This window comes from Mercenaria mercenaria, chromosome 4 (genome assembly GCF_021730395.1).
Source record: "Mercenaria mercenaria strain notata chromosome 4, MADL_Memer_1, whole genome shotgun sequence".
NCBI classification, from domain to species: domain Eukaryota; kingdom Metazoa; phylum Mollusca; class Bivalvia; order Venerida; family Veneridae; genus Mercenaria; species Mercenaria mercenaria.
In genome coordinates this window covers 31,065,186-31,071,273 of record NC_069364.1, presented here as the reverse complement: position 1 = coordinate 31,071,273, position 6,088 = coordinate 31,065,186, and positions in this window count along the sequence as shown.

Below are 6,088 nucleotides of genomic sequence, written 5' to 3'. Positions count from 1 at the left end.
TTTGAAAGGTTCAAGGCGAGCTTTTAGTATAGACAGATATTCTTGCATCCATCGTCCACAAGTTATTGAAACTTTGTGAGAATTAGATCCAACTTTTTACTATCCTGGAAGGTTTGTTCATATGGTCCTACTCATCTTTCAGACACTGCCAGAGTTAAGAATAGGACAATCTTGAAACAACTTAGAAACCATTTGATGGATGATCATCCAACTTGGTCCGTAATATTCTTGTAAGATCCTCACAAGTTTGTTCAAATGGGTCTGCTTTGCGAATTTTAGGGGTCGCTAGAGCTAATAAAAATCTGTTTATTTTTTCTCATGAAATGCCTTTTAGACCCTTTGCAAACTTGATCTGTAGCATTTTTAGCTCGACTATTCGAAGAATAAGTAGAGCTATCCTACTCACCACTGCGTCGGCGTCGGCGTCACACCCTGGTTAAGTTTTTCGTACCAGTCCACATTTTGACAAAGTCTTTTGAGATAAAGCTTTGAAACTTTCAACACTTGTTTACCATCACCATGTCCAGTTATAGGCAAGAGTATATAACTCTGTCAAGCATTTTGACTGAATTATGGCCCCTTTTGACTTAGAAATCTTTGTTAAGTTTTTCGTACCAGTTCATATTTTGGCAAAGTCTTTTGAGATAAAGCTTTGAAACTTTCAACACTTGTTTACCATCACCATGTCCAGTTGTAGGCAAGAGTACATAACTCCATCAAGCATTTTGTTGAATTATTGCCCCTTTTTACTTAGAAATCTTGGTTAAGTTTTTCGTACCAGTCTACATTTTGACAAAGTCTTTTGAGATAAAGCTTGAAACTTTCAACACTTGTTTACCATCACCATATCCAGTTGTAGGCAAGAGTACATAACTCCATCAAGCATTTTGGCTGAATTATGGCCCTTCTGACTTAGAAGTCTTGGTTAAGTTTTTCGTACCAGTTTATATTTTATGTAAAGTGTTTGACATATGGCTTTGAAACTTTTATATCTTGTTCAGTATTATAGTCTCTATCAATAGGCAAGAGTACATAACTCTGTCATCTTTTTTGGCTGAATTATGGCCCTTTTTGAACTTGGAAATTGGTTCTGTTTTCGTATATGTCCATGTTTTGTCAAGATTATTTGACATATGGCTTTTAAACTTTAAACACTTGTTTGTCATTATGATTTCCATCTGCAGGCAAGAGTACATAACTCTTGACAACTATTTTGGCTGAATTATGGGCCTTTTTGGACTTTGACATTTTTGTCAAAATATTTGAACTGTGGCTTTGAAACTGTTAACACTAGTATATCAACATGATTTCCATCTGTAGGCAAGTGTACATAACTCTGTCAACTATTTTGACTGAATTATGACCCTTTTTGGACTTGGAAATTAGTTAAACTTTTCATACAAGTCTGTGTTTGCCTAACATATAACTTAATAACATATTTGCCATCATGGTCACACATTGCCACTTAGTGCAAGACTAATCGAAATCCACAAATAGAGGAAAATTTTTTGTTTAATCCATTTTTTTCTTTTGTCTGAAAATCTATGGAAATATTTTGACGCCATTCTTCAATCAATTCTTCGAATAGTCGAGCGCGCTGTCATCCGACAGCTCTTGTTATGTCCTCTCTCAATTTTGTTCACGTGGTTCTTGGGTACAACCAGAGCTTAAAATAGGAATACATTTTAACAACTTTCCATGAACTGCATAATGGATAACCACCAAACTTCATCTAAAGTTCTCTCCTAAATCTATTGAAGTAGTTCACTTTGCCCCTTTCAGATGTTGCCAGAGCTGAAAGAAGAAGGGGCCGCAAGAGCTTAAAGAAGAAATAGGTTATACTTCCTAAATGTAATGAAACAGACGCAAACCTTAGCTAAAAATAGTTTAAAATATTAAAACAACATTTCTTATGAACCACTTGATGGATCACCACCGGACTTGGTCTGTAAAATGATCAATGTAAAGTGCTCTCTCAATTTTATTCGAATGGTTCCACTAGGCTCATTTTGGAAGCCACCATAGGTTTTGAGGGCACAGTAACCTGGAATTTAAAATGGGTTCCAGACTAATAGTCATAAATTATATCAGCTACAGCTTTCCGTGTGAATACTACGGAAGAGCATTAATGCCAGGTGAGTTTTATTTATTAACTTGAAATTTCGAGATACTAACTCGTAATTTTGATTTACGTAACTTAAAAATTACTACAAACTTACTCGAAATTTCTAGTTAGTAACTCGAAAATTCGAGTTAATAATAACTCGAAATTTCGACTTCGTATCTTGCTCTTTTATCCACAAAATTTGAACGTCTGTCCGTTTGTCAAAGGGACAAACTATTCGAAATGGAATCGTCTATCTACACACCCATATAATTATTGTACCCAACATATAGCGACTTGAACATAAACTACCATACATTAATGTATGACCTACCCCATAGCCCCATAGCCTCTTTAGCTACTCCAGATTTCAAACTGTATCCAGGATATATACCTTCATTTACATGTATAAGATGTTCAGGTGGTAGCGGCTCGAACTAGGTCGGGAACCTTCCAGATATGGTCAAAATGGTGAAATATTCTAAGTTTGAATAATTTCCGGTCACCTTCTATGACCTCCCCTCATGGTTTAAATAGTTATATTTTTATGAGCAAACGCTGCCCGGTCATCTTAATCATATGACCCTATAGGACTACCCGAAGGATACACCAGGTACCTATCTTGGCAAGGGCCTATACATCAACGTAAATTATCATAGAAAGTAACTCGAAATGTCACCTGACTTAACTTTTGTTGCTTTTTTTTTTCTTTCCTAGACGCTAAGTCAAAGTATATAATCTTGCTTATAATATCGCCTCGGGTTATATGAATCACAGTCAGGCTATAAGCCCACCGTATACCCCGCCAAAAACCTTTATAACTAATAGTGTTCAGACATTACATGGCGACTAAGCAACACCCGAAAAGAACCCCTATGGTTGTTTTGGTCAATATGTCCAAAATTAATGTCGCAGTAAACCAGAAAATTGTTAATTAAAAATATCAAAGTTGTGGCTTCTTTCAAACTGTACACAGTGACCATGTAACATATGAGGAAGATCCCTGCTGATCTTGTCATAAGTGGCTCAAAGGTCAAGGACACAGGGACCTGAGTTAATTTCTGGTTACTTGCTCGTATCCAGGCTCCACGTCAGAAAGTTTAATAGCTTCGGTTTTCAAACTGTACACAAATTACTGAGTATCACTTGAGTAAGATTCATATATTCATATTGATTTTGGGGTAATTGGCTCACAGGTCAAGGTCAAAAGGTTACCCCACCGTAGCGTTTTTCTTTCTTTATTATTTTTTTATTATTATTATTTTTTATTTTTTTTTTTTGTTTTATTATTATTATTTTTTTTTTTGCTTTCATTTTATTTTCTTGATATTGTATCTTATAAGAATCTTTCACTGGTTGACGGTGCGGATGGCAATATCTGGCTCGAGGCTAACTGTTAATGTAGTAGTCGCGTTACCACGAAACAGTTACCTGAGAGACAGATAGTTCCACCCGCACATTGAACACCATTTTTTTTTTTTTTTTGCATATAGCATACTTCGTTCCATAGAAGAAAAAAGAGTACTAATACTTTCAGTGTGCCCATACCACGTGACTTTGACGTCATTTTATAGCTAAGACGGCAAGCCGAATTCCGTCGATTCGATTCTTCAAAGTAGCGTAAGTTCTTTATTTCTTGATCAAATATGCCCAAAATAAAAGCGCAGGCAAAGGGAAAAAAGTGAGTACTTCACTCACAAGTAAACGGTTTTATCAACAGATGAACATTTTTTGGCCTGAAAAACTGAAAACTGTTTTGTTTAGAGAAAATGAGCGTGGTAAGACGGCAAGCAAGAGCCCTTTTTAACAGAAAAACGGATGATTGTACACATCAGAGGTATCGCACGTATTACCGATTCACAGGAATTTAATGCCGGCTCTGTGGGAGGCCTTAATTGACAAAAATGTAGCAGAATTATTTAAAAACTTTTAAAAAATCCAAAATATGCTAAGACGGCAAGTCCGCTAAGACGGCAAGTCATTTTTATTAGATATACTGGTTGCCACCAACTTACGTAATTAAACACTTCCGTGGTTACAAGCCGTCCATCCTTCTATCAATCCGTCCGTCAGTAACATTTTTACTATGTTTCATCAATGCTTGTGAAATAAAATAGAGAAAGTGGAAACTTTAAAGATCGCCCACACAACAAAAACGAAAATGTTGCAGGCTCGGTTTGATTGAGCCTGTTCATGGACGGTAGTGGAAATGCATGCTACCGTCCACGCCCTCTAGCCCCGGGTTGAGCAGAACTCAACATTTACACATGTAAAAGTACAATAAGCAATTTAGAGACATCCACAGATGTATTCAAACGGCGGTGAACATGGAACCTTCAATGAACACTTACATAAAATTTTCAGTGACATTCATTGATCATCTTTCATCTTCTCCTTGAATCACTAGTGCTGGGCAAAAGAGATATAAACGGTTTATCTCACTGTTTTCTCATTAAGGCAAAACAATTATTTTAACTTTTGACCATACACCGTTTTTGGTGGAATTACACACTATCACTGAAGCTGCCATATGCATCGCCGAATGAATACATCATCGGATGTTGCTAAATTGATTTTTAGGTTGAAACCACGAAGTGGTTGAGACCTATAATTATCGCATAGTGTGGCAATTTTCCTTTGATCTTTGCAGCATGTTATACATAGTAACACACATTATTACTACAAAACTGTGCTGATATCTTACAAAACTGTTGCGATATATATCAACACAGAAATCTCTATTGAGTTTCATAAGAAAAAAGGTGTTCCGATATATATCAGCACAGTAAAACTGTTCCGATATATATCGGAACACTTTTTCTCTATTGAGGTCCTATCAAGGGAGTATAATTTTTTCCTTTCAAAGAAAAGATGATTTTAGCTCCAATTTACAGTCACAGAGAAAGAATTGTCACAAACACCTACATTATAAAGTAAAAGAATAAATAACTAGAATATTTCAAAAACTTGATAGTTATTGCCAAATTCAGAAATAATGAAATATATGAAATTCTGAATTTCTCAAATGTTTCTTTTTCTTTGATTTTTTTTTTACAAACAAAACAACAAGTTTTACCATATGTCTGGCCAATGAAATGCAAAGATTTAAAACCAATGCAGAAGTTTGTTGGGTACTTTTATCTGGGGAACACATTTTCTAAAACAGAAGTTTTAGTGTTTCAGTCAGCGAGGCACAGAAAGGGAATCAAAATAGTAAAAATAATAATAAACAAATTTAAATGAAAATAATATATAAATTTTAATGATAAACTATGCGATAAAACAGTTATAATATGTAGTGCTCGTGTGTTACCAGGATATATCAGAGCTAGGGGTACATCTCATTATTTTTCTCTTCACATATCTGTCTCGGCCTACTGGCCTCGACGATATGTGCAGAGAAAAATACCCTCGATGTACCCCTAGCTCTGATATATCCTGGTAACACACTCTCACACATACTATAACTAGTACTTACCGTATTCCAGAGCTTGCAAAAATATCAGACTAACCATTTTCACTGAAAGACAGATTAATCCGCTGTAAGGTTTTTGCCCGTTTTTTTTCTTCGGGCTAAACGACAGATATTCTTATTGATGTTTTCTGAACATTGTTCTACAGTCGGTTGATATTTTCATACATATGTAAATACAAAAAGGTTAAAGAATGCGTATTAAAATTATGTTTTTAAGTCTGTTGATCCATCGAGCATGACTAAGTTGAAAAGCGAAGGTGTATTCCTTTAAAACAATTCAGAAAAACCGCAGACATGACCGAAGCGCATGAAAATATGCCGTGAAAAAAATAGTTCAAAATGTATAAGAATGATTTCTCTAGTTTAGCCTTAATACATAATGCACTCGTCAGTAATAAAACAGCATATGATCTGAATCATTTTTTCTAGTTGTATAGGATATAGATCTGCATGCGATTCTTTCTACCTGTCCTGATTCGAATGACAAGGGAGATCACTGTGTAGGAGTA